General features: G+C 41.2%; 1 protein-coding gene and 1 pseudogene across 2 annotated transcripts in view; both read right to left on the reverse strand.

Moving 5' to 3' along the window:
* LOC126165243 (protein-tyrosine sulfotransferase-like) overlaps positions 1-19,548 on the reverse strand; it is a 1,037,382-nt gene that overhangs the window by 998,205 nt on the left and 19,629 nt on the right. The window lies entirely within an intron of this gene.
* Positions 9,419-9,535, reverse strand: LOC126098708 (5S ribosomal RNA; annotated as a pseudogene).

Below are 19,548 nucleotides of genomic sequence, written 5' to 3' on the forward strand. Positions count from 1 at the left end.
ACAGACCATTACATTGGTCATACTTATGTCTCGATTGCACTGCAGCGTTTGTTCAAGCTGCTTCTAACCACCCACGAGCCGTTGGATCTCGTCCAAAGGGCTTCCTTGGCAAGCCTCCCGGAAGCAACTAGCCATTACCTCGTTCCGTGTAATACAGCCACGCTATCGGCCTCAGCTGGTTTAAGTATAAATCACCTTAACGGCGCAGCACGTGTCACGGTCGCCGTAGCACACCTGGCGCTGGTGATCGACCAGATACTGTCTTGAGGACAGGACAACCACGTTACCACTGCAGATAACCGAGTGACTCTTGAACATTAGGCATCGTGTTTGAATAGAAGAAAAATTTATCGACAGGTTTAAATCGAAAACGTAGAAGTGTCGGTGTAATGCTCCGGAACAACAGTGTGTATCGAAAAGGTACAATCAAAATCGAGAACCTGTCTGCCGTATGTTAATGTGGAAGTGAATGATACGATTAATGTTCCACCGACGACAAGATCATTGGGAAAGTTCGTAAGACATTACTGATGGTAAGATACAATTGGTGACTTCTTTGACAACTTCTCTCGATTAGTACTGGAAGTTTAGGCACAATATTTCATCTCTTCCCTTTTCTCACACTATATCCATACGCTACGATACGTTTCACTTGACAAACACTATATTCAACCATATTACATAGGTGCATCTTGCCCATCGCCCAGAGGACTGAGGAAGGCAACTGTGAAGCCTGTAACATCCACGTGATAAATTTTTGGCTACAGTACGACGAGAGGAAATTATGCCTGTAACAGTTATAAACATTTTCTATTCGACATATGAAAAAATGTAATTGGACATATCGATGTGTATCATACAAAGACAATGATAATTGTAAATTCCTTTTATGATCTGCAATTGTCTTCCTTTGTTTTTTTACCTTTTGTTGGATGGCTTTTGTAGACTGCGGACGCATATCAAACTGAGGTCTGTTAAGAAATTGTAATTACTTGTTAATTATTACTTGAAAACAGAATTCATTATTATTATAAATATGAGAGAATAATTAGTTGTAACTTTAATTCCTCTCTCAGTAAGCACTATCTGTGTTAATTATTTCTTTCCGCTGCAACGAGCGCAGCCACTGATGATGGCGATTTGTATCGCGTTTTTGTCTGTGTTTTCCTTAGAAACAAATAAAATGTTTGCTTGATGAGGTCTAAGTACTGCACAATATGAAAGTATAGTTTATAGCGTTTAATAATCATTTTAAATATTTACTTATTTGCTCTAACAATAGAAAGTCTGTATCAATTGTCTGCCGCCATCTTAACAATTATCACAGCGGCAAATTCAAATTACGCAACTCGCCAGACATAAATGCTGAACGTAATACAAATGTGTAAAAATAAATGTGCACCGGTGGTCCCGAACTCATTTTAATGAAAATAATTCGAATCAGATTGGTTCTTTAAAAACAGTGCTCATAGCACGATCGTTATAACAAACTTTTCTGGCTGATGTATGGAGCCGAAATTAATTACGCACGAGTTGCGAAGAATATTGTTTCAGGTAACATACGTCAGTGTTGTGCGCGGCTGATATTCGGTGGTTTTAATGATCATTTTGCTGAAGATAACTGTTTCCATCATAATCCATAGTTGTATAGAATCTGTTGTATGAACTATGATTTAGTGACACTTACACAACTTACAACTTACAGACAACACTTTAACACGACGTTAACTTGGAGTTCTTTAGCAACTTGATCAAATCTTTAGCCGGGAGAAAAATTATTTAGTAATTACTCAATGTAATAAAGTAAGATTATCATTTCCATTTACAAATTAGTTAAATACCAAACCACCGAATAACACAGCGAACGCCACAAGCCACCAACTAAGAGTTACGGTTAAAAACTAATTTTTCTATTTATCCGTATCCGTACGTGTTATAAATTAAATCCTGCCCTCACCCCCACAGCTTCTGTCTCTACGTTCGGAGAAATCTCAGGAGGTATTTTGATACAGTTTTCACGAATAGACGGAGTGATTCACGAGGAAGGTCTGTATGTCACGCTATATATATATATATATATATATATATATATATATATATATATATATATATATATATATATATATATATATATATATATATACCGCATACAATTCGGTATGAGCCGGTGCATTGTCTTTATGCAGAACCAATGACGTGTTCTTCCACAATTGTGTCTTTCTTTTCTCTCGGAGATCAGCAAGAACCTCAAGTAAGTATAGTTGATTAACGGTTTAGGAATCCAGTGAAGAGACAGTTCCGTGAGTATAAAAAAAAAGAAACAATCAATCATTATCGTTTTGAATTTTGATTTGCTCATTCGAGCTTTCTTCGTTCCCGATGAAGCTGGCCCCTTCCAACTTAGTTTCTGGATTATAAGTGAAAAACCAATGTTTCCATTCTTTCCAAGAAATTAAGATCGTTTCAATCGTATTCAAAGTGTCAGTACATATATTTTTCAAGAGCTTCTTTCTGTTCGATCGTGAGAATTCTCGGCACCACTTTCGCACATACTTCGTCTTATGTTAAACTAAATATGCAAAATTTGCCTTACGCATTGTTTGTCAATTTCTACAGTTCCCGCAATCTATCTAATATTCGACCGACGGTCAGATCGCACCAAATGACCTACTTTTTCGAAAATTTCATCCGTTTTTTATGTTGAAGCGCGTTCCGGGCATGAATCATCTTCAGCGTCTTCTCGGCCACGTTGGAAACGCTTGGACTACTCAAAATCTTTGATTCGCTTCGTCATAAACAGTCTTCGCCATGTAAACTCTTCTTCTTGTTAAAGATATGTTAGCAGTTTTTCCAAGTTTCATATGAAACTTGGACAGCGCGTTGCTCTATTAGTACACTTATAATTTTTCCCGCAAAACGTATATATATTACACAAACGAAGGCCACGGTCACACTGATTTGTCTACAAACACCAGAGATCCCGCATTCGACTGAAGTCTTCACGCTCCACAGCTATTGGTCGTTTATCTTTGGTGTATGCGTACTTAACGCCCGATACGATCAGTACGGTTATTTTATAGCCACACCTCGTACACAGTGCAAAAGAATAATATAGCTTGTTGCTGCTATTGAACTAAATTACGGGGCATGCTAAAAAGTTATGCTTCCGAATTTTTTAATCTGTTCTTTACATCCATTGAGATATTACGTATCTTGCATATTACTCGGTCGACTTTCGCGCTGGTTGACTCAAGGTTCAACTTTCTGCTACAAGAGGGCTCCGAATTGAAGCGTTTAACATGGCGGTGTGTAACAAAACTACATCGGCACATGAGAAACAGCTTGCTGTAATCCCTCAGAAAACAAAGCACGAATTCCAAGAGTTTGTCCACTCATGGAGCACCCTTTCCTTCAGCATGACAAGACCAGACGACATACGACTTCTGCAACAATACTACTCCTTGGACTTACTGTCATCGATCAGTCCCAACTTGGCCCCATCCGATTTTCATCTGTTTCCAAATCTTAAAGAACACCTTCGAGGACTTCATTTTGATACCGATGAAAGAAGTTGTGGCTTCGTGAAACAAACATTCAACAGTGACTGTATCAACAAACTGGTCTCTCGTTGGCCGGCCGCTGTGGTCTAACGGTTCTAGGCGCTTCGGTCTGGAACCGCGCGACCGCTGCGGTCGTAGGTTCGAATTGTGGCTCGGGCATGGATGTGTGTGATGTCCTTAGGTTAGTTAGGTTTAAGTAGTTCTAAGTTCTAGGGAACTGATGACCTCAAATGTTAATTCCCATAGTGCTCAGAGCCATTTGGGTCTCTCGTTAGGAAAAATGTGTTCGTCACCAAGGTGACTATGTTGAGACAGGGTGTATATGTGGACAAGGAAAAAAAAAATTCCCGGATTTCCCGGTTGAAAATACACTTTCTCCCGGATGAAAATACACTTTTTCCGTGTTACATGACAGTATTATTTTCATCGGCAATGTAAAACTCATCCTTCCTTAGAATGTTTATGGTTTTCTACAGAGACGTAGAATTTGCTGGCACTTTAGAAAACGAAACCCAGAGGGGAAAAAAACACGTTTTGGAAAGATCTTTGATGTGCAGCAACATGTACGCTGAATTTCTTCGTTTTACGGAGGTATAAATTCGAATTCCACCAACACTGCATGTTACTTTCCGAAGCAATGAAATCGAGATTGCGACGCGCTTTTGTAAGCCAGTCATAGCTCATGTCACGTGATCTCGGCAGCTGATGACAGCACAGGACACGTAGGTAGTCAACCAATTGCAAGATCCCTCCTAAGTAGCGCGAACACACAAAAAGAAAAGTTAATGGTTTAAATTAATATACATAGTTTTGCTAGAAGAAAAACAAAGCTTTCACAAATAATATTGCTCTCTAAGATTAATAAGCTAAAAGAGAAGCTAAGCTTCCACACATAATGTTGATCATTTTGCGCCTGTTACACTTTAGGATACATCACACAAATGTGCCAGTAAAATTTTTAATTACGACGTAAATGTCTGATCTTTTGGGCTCAAAATTCTTCTAAATGGTCGTCCTCAAAGAGTTGATTTTTAAATGAGAGCCAAACGCTGTGATTTAAGAAATTCATCGTACATTCTCGCACAGAGTTCATCTTGCGTAAAAGGAAATTTTCAAACCACCATTCGCAATATTTTTCCGTGACCTCTTAGAAATTGGTTCGTTTCAGCAGCTGCCAGAGAGCGCCAGATAACAGGCGTCACTGCGCCTGCGCAGCTACTATGACGCAGAAACCCACCATTTTCGTACGTGTAAAATATTAAAAGATCTTGCATTATGTCATAAAAAGAGACAAGACATCAAAGGATACTTCAAGAGCATCGGAATTTCCTGATCTGTACTAAAATGCATAATTCGGCTTAAAGTGCTCAATCGTATGTCCAGATTCGGATGTAAATTTTCTTGAGTACCAGTACTGTCTTATCTCATGTTTGGTTCTTTATTATGGCATAATGCCATATGAGCTAGAAGATGGAAAATGTCCACTTGAAATGGAGCGAACAGTTGAAACTAGCCAACAGTGTGAAATTAAACACTTCGTTTCAAATAAATTGACTGCCTCAGCGCAAAATATTAATAAAAGCCAAATCTCTTTACCAAGCCGACAAAAATAACTTCATTGTTTTGCAAGGTGATTAATGCTTGCCTGTCTGAAAGATAGAAATAAAACCTGAAACTAACAACATATTTTAGCCTTCCGTAATTATGCAAACTTATTTTAATTCATTTGGTAGTTCCCGGCCACAGAAGTCCGTTTTGTTTTCATTTAATGTGAGAGCAATAAACGAAGAGGAAACAGCCAAATCACTAAACGTAAACACAGGTCACGTGGAGACTACCCACCTCCCCACTACAACTCAGATCGCTATGTGGAGCAGTCCTGGACCAACGATATTTCCGAACCGGAGCAATTTGGATAGTGGCGCCCAGCCACACATCTGTAGCCAGAAGCGGGAGAAGGTACTACCCATAGGTGACCTAACTGCGCATGCGCAAGAGCCCGCCCGCAACTGCTCAAATGAATCAAATGTAAACAGCTGTCATGTCACGCTCATCAGAGGCAATTTGTTGTTAGGAAGCACTGCATATTCTTCCTAAAGCCTTTGACACACTGGTTTGCAGATGCTTGTATGAGCACTGTGTTTTGTTGTTGTATATGGCGCATTTCCTTTGCGACTTAAGTTTTATTTTCGTTTTTTTTTCTCTCGTTCATGTTTTTTTGCTGCAGCATTATTCTGTAGAAGCGGGATACAGTAATATCCTTCGTTAGAGTATTTGTTCTTACCAGTCAAAATCACAAAAATTTAACTGGTAACTAAAACAAGGAAAAGTTCCCGGAATTCTAAAAAATTCCCGGGTTTTTCCCGGTTCGTATACATCCTGTGAGATATAAATATGTAGACATTATGAATAAAATTGTAGAATGATAATAAAGTTCGGTTTATTTAAAAACATTTAAAGGTTTTCCCATAAAAAAATTCGGAGTCATTACTTTTTCGCACGGCCTCGTCCATATACATTGCTGTACATACTCAACAGTAAATGGGCAACTCATACAGCAAATTGTGTTAAAACAGCGTAAACAGACATGACAACAATTACTACATGTTGTACAATAGTCCCTGGAACACCTATCGAACTAATTAAGCGAGAAATGGCGATCGAGTATGGAGATTCGCATATAAGCTTCAGTTTCCACCTTTCCACGCTACTGCAGAGATTGTCTCAAACTCTTACTCCATTCGTCCATGCGCGTCTGCCTCTCACAGCAAAACGGCCACATTTCTCTTGCTGATGTGTACACAAATCACCTTCATCCTCAACGCACACAAAACAAATATATGATCTAATCTTGATATTCCGGACACATTTCGTACTCTGTTCATTTGCGTCGATACGGAAACACGAAGGAAGTTTAGGTTTTAATTACGACTCAAGTCACTGTAAATGGACTAGCGTCAACATCACTATCAATCATGTTTTTAACTTACTAAGAGCTTGTAAAACCTTAATCTGAGTGCCGCAACGACTTTTCAAGGCATCATTTTACTTCGTTTTCCTTTTCTTCAACCAGATTAGATCCAACTTTGCTTGCAGTTCTGTACGACAAATTTTACTGTTGCATGCTCTGCTTTAGAATTGTCTAGTTATTCTCAGCTGCCAATATCAGCCGCATGTATCTTTGTACATACAGTAATTATACGGGCTGATTGAAGCACCAAACCTAAGAGCTGAGGGTCTTCAAGTCTAAAGTATGTTTTATTTTTATAGCAATCTTCCGTATCCGCTACATGTACTGTTTCCTGACACCTACGAGAAACTGCATTGTTCATATTTTCTCAACGCCATACCAAACTAAAGTGGTTTAGCACAACAACAGGAGTGAGGTTAAAATCAAAAGTTGCGGTTCGATTCCCGGTAAGTAGATTTGATTTTTCGCGCACTTAGTATAATTTTCCACTGCAGAAAATTTATTGCGAACAACAAAAAATGTCATGTCGAACACTGGCTTAGATTCCACAGCAAACACATCAAGCTTCCGATTATCCGGGTTCATGCGTGTCCGAGACTGCAATGACCAGCAAAAACGCGGACAATCCGAAAGGCACATTTTTACATCTGAAAGCCCACTTAACTTCGTATGCGTTACTCGTTGGAAATTGAAAACTTATTTATAAAATTACAATTAAAGCATATTGTATATCCTATCACTTGCTTTCAGGTTACTGTCGAGAAGTAGTAGTCCTTTTTTCTCTGTTTCTCTTTTTCACTCGCTTGTTTCCTAACCACGGTTCTCATATCCTGCAGACTAGAAACATCTATACAGTCACTCTAATTCAGTGGTGCACACTCTATATAGTAACAGATTGCTGCATCTCATTGCCTCAGTGTTCATGATAACATATTCCTCGATCGCCTCGTCTGCGTTCTCTACCAAACACCCTTTGTTCACTATATCCGGGTTACTAAGCAGCCCAAATTCCTGATGATGATGATGGTTGGTTTGTGGGGCGCTCAACTGCGTGGTTATCAGCGCCCGTACAATTACCCAATCTTTGCTCAGTCCAATTTCGCCACTTTCCTGGATGATGATGAAATGATGAGGACAACACAAACACCCAGTCATCTCGAGGCAGGTGAAAATCCCTGACCCCGCCGGGAATCGAACCCGGGACCCCGTGCTCGGGAAGCGAGAACGCTACCGCGAGACCACGAGCGGCGGACCCAAATTCCTGTTCACAGGCATCACTATTTACCCACTTGCGGATGTTTTCGTCGTCTACGTCTTCATAACCTGAAATCAGTTTCATACTTCGTTCAGACGAGTAAAAAGAAAACATTACTCGCTACTGTAAGCTACAATGTCATTTTCAGCGGCGGGTGTCGTATCTTCTTCTATCCGCAAAATATGAGTCATATGCGTAACGGGGTATTGTTAATGGATATATGCGTTCTATTTATAATAGAACCAGCACATCCCTCCCCCCACAGACACTCTTGATTCTTTAAATTATCGAACTTCCATGTGTAAGAGATCTTCAAATGCCTGGTTATTATACAAATGTTATATGTGGTAAATGTTTACTTAAAGATGTAAAACCTTTTGGTTGAAGAAGCAAACCCTATTTATGTTTATTTTATTAGTTTCACATTATTTACCCATAGCCTAATGAAATTCCGAAAATGTTTGAAATTATCTGTAAAGGTTGTTGGAAGTCGCAAAGTGCCCTCGTTATGAAACACTGGATGAGTGTAGTGTAAGTAATTTACTCCCGGTTTAAGAATAGTTAGTTTTTCACCCGTCTCAATGTCTGTGACGTCAGCTTTCCTCAACCACGCGTCTTACAATGATCGCAGTGCTTAATTTCTAAAATTTTACCTGCCAGAACGCACCTCTTCAACCATGCAATTCTCCCCCCCCCCCCCCCCTCCCTCAGGAGTCATAAAAATCACAAATTTTAAGTTCTTGAAATAATAGAATCAGTCCCTTCGGAACGAAGCTCACCTTATTTAGGGTGTACTGAACACACACACACACACACACACACACACACACACACACACACACACACCTCGCTCCACGCACCTATACGTTGCACCACGTCGGTCACCGACTGTCACGTTCACTGGTGCTAGCGCAGCTGCAAATTATGGCTACACGCTGCGATTTAATGCATGTGAAGTGTTTTAAATCTCGGGTGCCGAATCGTTCCAGTCAGTTAAAAATTCCGCAGGAGGTGCCGAAACGCTGTTCTAAGCGAAATTAAGCCCAGCAATGATGTAACGTTGCAGGTCGATATGTGGATACACTCTGTAAAAATGTGTTGCGAATAGACTTACTAGTAAAGAAGTAATTAAACTTTATCCATTTCATTATTTTGTGGGGGTCAGGGGGATATCAACGAGAAAAAGTTTCGAAAAGGTTTGTAATTACGTGTTAAGTTTGTTGGTAGACAATTTTATCTTTGAACTCTTCCATTTGCATAGAAAAGCAGTAATATCAGAAATTGAGTCCGCCTTGATGCAAAACACCTTGTTATTCGTTTATTTCTTTATTCTCCCAAACTAGTTTCGGCGACAAATATCACCATCATCAGTGGTTTTTTTAAAATCTAAAACATGCCGAGAATAGCTTGGTTATACAAACACTTTTTTCAGCTTCCACTCCGTCTTCAGGCCCCAAGTGGCCCATCGGGACCATCCGACCGCCGTGTCATCCTCAGCTGAGGACGCGGATAGGAGGGTCGTGTGGTCAGCACACCGCTCGTCGTTATGATGGTTTTCTTTGACCGGAGCCGCTACTATTCGGTCGAGTAGCTCCTTAATTGGCATCACGAGGCTGAGTGCACCCCGAAAAATGGCAACAGCGCATGGCGGCTGGATGGTCACCCATCCAAGTGCCGGCCACGCCCGACAGCGCTTAACTTCGGTGATCTCACGGGAACCGGTGTATCCACTGCGGCAAGGCCGTTGCCCTTATACAAACACAGTAGCACATTATTACATTTTTACAATACGTTTTTCGAAATATAGTTTTCTATGGATACTTTCATACTAACTTACTTATTGTATGTTACAGCATGTTTTAAGCAATTATTGTCTATGTTTGCGACATATTTTCTGTGCGCTTTTTTTTCTTTTCTGTTGCCGGTTTTTATTTTTATTTTTTTCCCTTAGCGAAAAGAAAAAAAAAGGCGCACAGAAAATATGTCGCAAACAGCGACAATAATTGCTTAAAACATGCTGTAACATACAATAAATAAGATCGTATGAAAGTATCCGTAGAAAACTATATTAAAAAAAACGAATAGTAAAAATTTAATAATGTGCTACTGTGTTTGTATAACCATGCTATTCTCTGCGTGTTTTAGATATAAAAAACCACTGATGTTGGTGATATTTGTCGCCGAAACTAGTTTGGGAGAATAAAGAAATAAACAAATAACAAGGTGTTTTGCATCAAGGCGCACTCAATTTCTGATATTACTGTTGTTGGTAGACGGTTAATGCTCTCAGTCTCAAATACTGGATGAATGCAGTCTGAGTAATTTGTGCACTATGAGATACACAGTTTCTAACTCTAATGCATGACTTACTGTGTCAGACCTTTAGCGTATAATTAATTATATCTCTTAACGAGTAGATTGTGAAACTGTCTTAAATTTTAAATTTGGTCCATAATTACATGAAATACAGGGGAATCAACTTTTTATTACTCCTGGAAGCTGTTAGACAGGCAACGTGCAACTGGGACTGGATAGCTATTTTAAACTTTTTTATACAATAGTTATTACAGACTTTGTTGGTCATTTTTTCCAAAAATCACCGAAATACGCGCAAACCGAACAATCTGAATCCTGACTATCGGGAGCTTGCTGCGCCTTCGCAACTGGCTGGAGAGTCCGACATATGTCGGGGCAAGGTAACGGCAGGCTTTTCCAGTAATCACTGCGGTGTGCTCAAACTAATCTGAGATTTCAACAATCACCCCCTCCCCACCCCACCCCCCCAAAAAAGACTGATGCAGCTTCACTGACACTGAATGGTATTAAGAACCATGAAAATTCCGAAATGCCAGATATTACAAGAATATGCTGTTGAACCCGAACGCCGTTTTCAGTTGACAAGAAAGTCGGCATATTTCTCTCTGCTCGCGATACTACTGTCTTCTAACGACGCGGAAATTCTGAATTGCAGTCATGAGAGAAATCCCAAGGGGAAGATTCATCACAACGTCCAGCCTCTGCAAACACCGTGTAATTACATAATCCAGAGGTGTGTGGTGAGTGCTTGCAAACTGCGCTGTAAGGCGCGTGAGAACGGAAGTGGGGGCGTGTGGGAGCATAATACCCGTTACCGCACGTTGGGCATTCCTTTCGACAAGAATGAATTCCTGCTGACCTTTACGACTCCACCCGACGGAGATCCAACTGTAACAGTACATCGTGCCTTCATTCCGCAGCACATTCCACGCAAGTTTGGTATTTAGTACCGGTTGTTTGTCGACTGTCCGGGAATTGTAAACGTCATGCTATAAACTCCAGTAATGCAGAGAGCAAATCCCGACAGGGAAAAGCTTTCGTCACTTTACTGGAATTGGTAGACCGCTGTAATGCAATTCCGTATACTGAAATACCTAAATGAACGCCAAAGAAATAAAATAGCGAATGGAATAGAGTAACAGGTCAGAGTTAGTTCATAGTACTAGGTGTGTAGCAAAACAGAGTGAAAACATGTAAAAAGAGAATGCAAAGACAGCTTGGTTCCCACAAAGGGATTATTCGGAATGTAATCTCTGTGTTACCGCCAGTTCACAGCTGTCTGCCTTCTCAATACTGTGCTAAAATGAACGCAGTATTAACAAATACCGTCATTCACGAAATTCGATCGGTGATTAAATTTCTGAACGACAGATATTAGTCCCAATAGTCATCGTTAATTGCGTAAATATAGGTAGCAACTGAAATATGTTAAGAACGTGTGAGGTTGTGGTACTACGATTTTACGAAAAGACAAAATCTTGACATCTACAGCACGGTTGAGCAAAACTCGGGTACTTTTTAAAAAAGCAACACAGTGGGTAAAACTGGGGTTTAATTGGGTTTTCTGATTTTTTCCCATTGATGATTAAATGGTTCGATTTAAATTCCTATGACTAATTTACTCCAAACACTAAAGCAGTTAAATCGCTGTTTCTTATATTGCAAGCAAAATTAAAACACAACAGTAATAAAATAAATTCTTGTGACAGTAAATAGTTGCCTTCAATGAGTAAGATGGCTTTCCTTTGTTTGTGTCAGGCTAACTATGTAACGTTTTGCATGTTAAGTAAATTTTCATAATTAAATATAATTGAGTTTTATTGTTTTCTTGGCGAGTTTTTTTTTTTTAAATTCAACCCGCATTTTTTGGTCTGGTTACATTACAACAACCCTGATCTGCAGACGAATGACAGCCTTCGGACTAAGGATCATACTGGTACGAATTGCGGTATGACAGCCGGCCGCTGTGACCGAGCGGTTCTAGGCCCTCAGTCTTGAACCGCGCTGCTGCTATGGTCGCAGGTTCGAATCCTGCCTCGGGCCTGGATGTCTGTGATGTCCTTAGGTTAGTTAGGTTTAAGCAGTTCTATGTCTAGGGGAATGATGACCTCAGACGTTAAGTCCCATAGCGCTTAGAGCCATTTGAACCATTTGCAATATGATATAAAATTATCGCTTTGTCATCGGCAATCTTTCTCTAGAACTGCAAGACGTTTCAAGCACAATGTTGTTGAGAACAGAGCAGGAAATTCTAAGCCATTGTTATGTCTATGACGGACGGCAAAAATGCAGATGCACTCGTTCCGGAAGTAACAAAAATTTGCGGATGGGAGATTTTTTGATCATCCACGTACAGTCCTGATCTTAAGCACTGTAAATAACGTATCACCTAACATCTTAAGGTGCTCCGGAAAGGCTCAAAATCATGAAAAGTTCAATTTTTACTTTTTTGCGTTTTCTGAATCTGCAGACTATTATCTTTTAATAGATATATAATTTATTCAATTCCGAAGACAACTATTTTTAAATTTTTTTTGAAATGTGTTCTACATGGGCGTGACCCACTGTGGCGCTGTTAAACTGCTGTCAAATGGTGTTATTATTAACGTCCGTGTTCATCAGGTACATTTTAGTGATGTGAGATAAAGTATGTGTTGTGGCTAAACCTATTTTCAGAGACTTAGCAGCACCTGAACTGTTGAAAAAGTGTATTCACGGAAAAACTCAAAACCCCAATGAAAGTGTAAATAGTGTTATATGGTCGAGAATCCCCAAGACTGTATTTGTTGGAATAGAAACACTTCACTTTGGTGTGTATGATGCTGTTGCGACTTTCAATGGTGGCAACATTATAAGGTGCAAGGTATTTAGAAATATGGGAATGAAGATAGGTTCTAACATGGTACGAGCGATGCTTGCTTTAGACAAGGAACGCCTTCGGGCTGCAGACAGGGCTGTAAAGAGTCTAGAAATACAAGCAAGAGTAAACAGGAGGAGGAACAAGAGGAAGCTGGAGGAGGAGTTTGCAGAGGATGAAGATAATCCATCCTATGGACGTGGAATGCACTAAAAAGTTAATCCAATCTTAGCGCTCGATTCCCAAAACTTTTATTTTCTCATAGTAATTACATGTTTTCTAAGGATCTTCCAAACATATTTGTTTCAAACTTTCAGTAAATGTTACACAGTACCTTCTGCATAATTTAACACAGCCTTTTTTCCAAAAAACTGTATATTTTTGAATATATAAATAAAAAATTGCAAAAAAATGTTGTGAATTTTCATTACAATTGAAAAAAAAATCATCTTTAATAACTGAACTAAAATTTTGTAAAATCCCTGTGTTAAGTTGTAGCCCATATTCCAATAAATAATCTGTAAAAAGTTCAACTTCCTACCACAAATACTTTGTGAGGAAAGATGTAATTTATAAGCGTTATTTTAACATTGCAAGTATAGGGCGTTCCGGAGCCCCTTAAAAACAAACTGAACGTTTCCAGGACATGAAAGCGTCAGTACCAGAGTGGCTATAAGTGGATAGGATTTTATTGATGCCAAGACGCGTGTCTGGTTTTGCTACACCCATTATCATTTACCCCAAGCAGATCTCCAGCGAGACCGAGGGCTGCCCTGACATCAGTATACAGGACACACGTAGCCACAATATGCTGAACTGAGAGCGACACGCCACAAACTTCACAGAATGGAGGATCCTCCCGCCGGAGGAGGAAGCCATGTGTGAGAGGGCTGTGCCCGATGCGCAGTCTGGTAAGTAAAACCTCCTTCCAGCGGCGAGGCTGACACGAAGTCCGACAAGCCTTTGTGGTCGATTTGAGCGACCACAGTTTGACAACTGCAACCATCCAATCTCCCACTGATGCATGATCCATCTGTCAGAAAATGAGATAATAGCGTGCAACGGGATGGGACATTGATGGACAGCACCATCCCAACATGCTTTCTTGGCTGCCATGTCGTTACCCTGTATCCCAACGTGGCCAGGTACCCAGCGAAAGATCACCTCCTTGCCATGGCGTTGGAGCCACTGTAAGGAGTCATGGATGAGCTGAATCAGAGGGTCTACCGGATACATTTGGTGAAGTGCTTGCAGTGCACTAAGACAGTCGGAACAGACACGAAAACTCGTACAGTGATGTCTGTGAACCCTCATCAGTGCATCAGAATGCCATGTAACTCCGTATCATAAATCGTAAATTGTAATAATCTGTAAAATGTTCTGGAAGACGCACTTGAAAAACCCTATCAGGGAAAACCGCAGAACAACCGAGGGCATTTCCTGCTGGGATCCATCTGTATAAATTACGATAAAACTATGATACATGCTTAAAACAAAGTTGTAAAAAACAAATCTGGAGCACAACTTTTCGTGTACTGTGTCAATCACTTTGGGCCTCTGAAGACACCAAGGCGGCAGTGCGTTCCGTCCCTGGGTGTATATTTTCATGCCCGAGAGATCCAGATCCTTGAGACGGACACCAAATGGCTGGGTGGCTTGGGGCCGATTCCTGAGCAGTCGTTCAAAGGTGGGTTGGATCACTGAACTAAATGCCAATGACTGACGTGGCGCTGAGATTTTCAGCGCCTGTCGATCGAGCCAAAAGGAGACGTCGCCGAATCCAGAGTGGTCGTTCACCAGCCTCTGCACACTGAACTGGGCTGGTCCGAAAGGCTACAGTCGATATCTGAATGCCCTAATCGTAGACAACATCTAACATCCGGAGGTAGGAAGGACTGGCCGATCCGTAGACCATGCTGCCATAGTCTAAGCGTGCCCTATAAAACTGCAGGAGGCGGAACCTGTCAGCTCCCCATGTTTTTCCACCAAGGCATTTCAAAATGTTCAAAAACCGGAAGCCTTTTGTTCGTAAGTCTTTCAGGTGTGGGAGCCATGTTAATTTCGAGTCAAATAATAAACCCAAAAAGCGCACAGTATCTTGAAAACGTAAAACACGGTCCCTCATTGTAAGCTCTGGTTGGTTAAAACTCCGACGAGCACGGTTAAAATTGACACACACAGTGTTCTCAGATGAGAACCGAAAACCAGTTGTCTGGGCCCAGGTTTCCAGCCTCCTAATGGTCAGCTGTAGCTGCCTCGTCGTCGTCGTAAGATCAGAGGAAGGGTAGAAGATTACGAAGTCATCCGCAAACAAAGAGCATTTGACAGGGCTCCTGAATGCAGAGGAAATGCCATTGATAGCGATGGCAAACAATGTGACACTGAGGACAATGCCCCGAGGCACACCATTCTCCTGAACATAGCATTGCCAATGCGATAACGAAAACGCCGGTCCTCGAGAAAGGATTGGATCAGAAGCGGCACGCGTCCACGTAGTTACCATTCATGAAGTTGGCGAAGGATGTTGTACCTCCAAGTAGTGTCATATGCTTTTTCGAGGTCAAAAAACACAAAAAGTAAATGGTTTCGGCGTAAGAAGGACTCCTGTATCGCCGTCTCCAGTAGAATTAAGTTGTCAAGATTGGAACAGTAGTGCCTGAAACCGCACTGGGAGCGGCTCAGGAGACCTCGGGACTCGAGCAGCCAGAGGAGGCGGCGGCGGTTGACCATGCGTTCAAGAATCTTACCCATACAACGGGTAAGGGCGACACTCCGATCCTTGGTTCGTTTCCAGAATGGAATCAATATTGCCTCCTTCCAAGTCGTAGGGTACTGTCCATCAAACCAAATCTGATTGAAACAAAAGAGGAGTTGACCTTTCGCTTGAGGGCACAGATGACGAAGCATGGTGGAATGGATCTCATCAGATCCTGGAGCAGTGTCTCTGGCTGCAGATAAAGCTGATTCCAGTTCTTGGAAAGTTGTTTCACCATAAACAAATTTAACACATTTAGCATAAATAAGTCGAAAATGCATTGACGTATGAGTATGCTATTGTAGAACAATCACTCAAAACACTTACACTCATTTATTAAGTCATAAAGGAATTACAGACATTGGCCTACAAGAAGGCATTGATTGAAGTTCATGGAGAAAGTTGCAAATTTGTGCCGGACTGAGATTCGATCCCGGGTCTCCTGCTTACTAGGCAGATGCTCTGACGACGAAGCCATACGGACACTGTGGTCATTGCAACTCCACGGACTACCCTAGCACACCTCCCGTCAGACTCAAATTCTCAACTTACCCACACACCACCAACGTAATGCCCCTTGGCACTATCGTCATTATTTGCGGCATTTCGCCAATTCCCGTATAAGTTCGAGTTCAGCATACATCTGCGCTGAAGAGATCATTGGCCGTCTCGCCTTTACACACATACAGGGTGTTTCAAAATGAACATACCGGTTTTAAGGCGTTGTAGCATTTATTACGTTCAACTTACAATTGTAAATAATACACCAAATGAAAGAGCAACTCAAACAGTTTTGCCTGTGTACCTTTGCGCAATGAGAAGAGTATGGAATGACAAAGAGTGACTGAAAAACGTGTTGAACGAGTGCAAATCATTCACGCTTAGCCCCAAGAAATATCCCCGCGGAACGTTTATGGACGTTTCTTTTTCGGTGAATCAACTGTAACTGATGTTTCTTATCTTGATGTGATACAGCTGTGGCCCGTGCCTCAATGGGAGAAGCCCAACAACACATCTTTATTTGTGAGCAAGATGATGCGCCGCCTCACCAGCATAACTCAGTCTGCGACTGATTAAACGACCACGAGTCCGTCCGGTGGATGCATTTTATGCATGACCTCCACGTTCACACACGATCTGACGCGATTATGTGTGTGTGTCTCCGATACTAGCCAATCAATCCGACTTTAGAAACAGTGTTATTGCAACAGTTACTCCAGACACATTGATCAAGGTTTCGGAACAACTCACCTATCGACTCGATGTGTGATCGGTGTTCGCACTGAATAACTGTATGAAAAACTATTTGTTTTTCTCTTTCATTTGGTGTATTATTTATAGTTGTAAGGTGAATGTAATATGTGCTACAAAGCCTAAAACCCGTATATTCATTTTGAAACACCCTGTGCATACTACACCTCACTTCTGTTTTCTACATGTACATCTCTAGTCCGTGACGCACGGCACTCTCTGTACCATTGTCACTCTCCCCCTCCCACCCCCCCCTTTCCTGTTCCAGTAACGAATGGTCTGCGAAAAGAGAGATTGTTGGTAGGTAACCATGTGGGATCGAAAAATCTCCACTTTTATCTTCAACGCCTTCTCATGAGATACACGTAGAACAAAGCAATACAGGGTGATTCAAAAAGAATACCACAACTTTAGGAATTTAAAACTCTGCAACGACAAAAGGCAGAGCTAAGCACTATCTGTCGGCGAATTAAGGGAGCTATAAAGTTTCATTTAGTTGTACATTTGTTCGCTTGAGGCGCTGTTGACTAGGCGTCAGCGTCATTTGATGCCAAGATGGCGACCGCTCAACACAAAGCTTTTTGTGTTATTGAGTACGGCAGAAGTGAATCGACGACAGTTGTTCAGCGTGCGTTTCGAACGAAGTATGGTGTTAAACCTCCTGATAGGTGGTGTATTAAACGTTGGTATAAACAGTTTACAGAGAATGGGTGTTTGTGCAAAGTGAAAAGTTCTGGACGGCCGAGAACGAGTGATGAAAATGTAGCACGCATCCAGCAAGCATTTGTTCGCAGCCCAGGAAAATCGACTCGCAGAGCTAGCAGAGAGCTGCAAATTCCACAATCAACTGTATGGAGAGTCCTACGAAAAAGGTTAGTTATGAAACCTGAACGTCAACTACCCGAGGCGATGGATCGGCCGCCAGGCAGCCCGTGACAGAGCACTTCATCACTGGCCTCCAAGAAGCCCTAATCTTACCCCCTGCGATTTTTTCTTATGGGGGTATGTTAAGGATATGGTGTTTCGGCCACCTCTCCCAACCACCATTGATGATTTGAAACGAGAAATAACAGCAGCTATCCAAACTGTTACACCTGATATGCTACAGAGAGTGTGGAACGAGTTGGAGTATCGGGTTGATATTGCTCGAGTGTCTGGAGGGGGCCATATTGAACATCTCTGAACTTGTTTTTGAGTGAAAAAAAAAACCTTTTTAAATACTCTTTGTAATGATGTACAACAGAAGGTTATATTATGTTTCTTTCATTAAATACACATTTTTAAAGTTGTGGTATTCTTTTTGAATCACCCTGTATGTTGGTTGACTCTTCTAGGAACGTATGCCCGCTGAGTTTTAAAAGTAAACCGTACCGTGATGCACAACGCCTCTCTTGCAGCGTCTGCAATGGAGTTTATGAGCACCTCTGTGACGCTTTCTCTATCAATCATATCTGCTAAAGATCCCCAGACTGACTAGCAACATCCAAGAATCGTCGAACGGGGATTTTGAAAGCTACTTCCTTTGTTAGTGGACTACACTTCCTGAGGATTTTTCGAATGACTCGGTCTGCGATTAGTTTTATGAGATCGTACATGTAGAAAGCGTGAAGGTGGTAGGGGTAAAATACAGGGAGCGAAAGGCTATTTACAATTTGTACAGAAACCAGATGGCAGTTATAAGAGTCGAGGGACATGAAAGGGAAGCAGTGGTTGGGAAGGGAGTGAGACAGGGTTGTAGCCTCTCCCCGATGTTGTTCAATCTGTATATTGAGCAAACAGTAAAGCAAACAAAAGAAAAATTCGGAGTAGGTATTAAAATCCATGGAGAAGAAATAAAAACTTTGAGGTTCGCCGATGACATTGTAATTCTGTCAGAGACAGCAAAGGATTTGGAAGAGCAGTTGAACGGAATGGACAGTGTCTTGAAAGGTGTATATAAGATGAACATCAACAAAAGCAAAACGAGGATAATGGAATGCAGTCGAATTAAGTCGGGTGATGCTGAGGGAATTAGATTAGGAAATGAGACACTTAAAGTAGTAAAGGAGTTCTGCTATTTGGGGAGAAAAATAACTGATGATGGTCGAAGTAGAGAGGATATAAAATGCAGACTGGCAATGGCAAGGAAAGCGTTTCTGAAGAAGAGAAATTTGTTAACATCGAGTATAGAGTTAAGTGTCAGGAAGTCGTTTCTGAAAGTATTTGTATGGAGTGTAGCCATGTATGGAAGTAAAACATGGACGATAAATAGTTTGGACAAGAAGAGAATAGAAGCTTTCGAAATGTGGTGCTACAGAAGAATGCTGAAGATTAGATGGGTAGATCACATAACTAATGAGGAAGTACTGAATAGGATTGGGGAGAAGAGAAGTTTGTGGCACAACTTGGCTAGAACAAGGGATCGGTTGGTAGGACACGTTCTGAGGCATCAAGGGATCACCAATTTAGTATTGGATGGTAAAAATCGTAGAGGGAGACCAAGAGATGAATACACTAAGCAGATTCAGAAGGATGTAGGTTGCAGTAGGTACTGGGAGATGAAGAAGCTTGCACAGGATAGAGTATTATGGAGAGCTGCATCAA

This window comes from Schistocerca cancellata, chromosome 1 (genome assembly GCF_023864275.1).
Source record: "Schistocerca cancellata isolate TAMUIC-IGC-003103 chromosome 1, iqSchCanc2.1, whole genome shotgun sequence".
Classification (NCBI taxonomy): domain Eukaryota; kingdom Metazoa; phylum Arthropoda; class Insecta; order Orthoptera; family Acrididae; genus Schistocerca; species Schistocerca cancellata.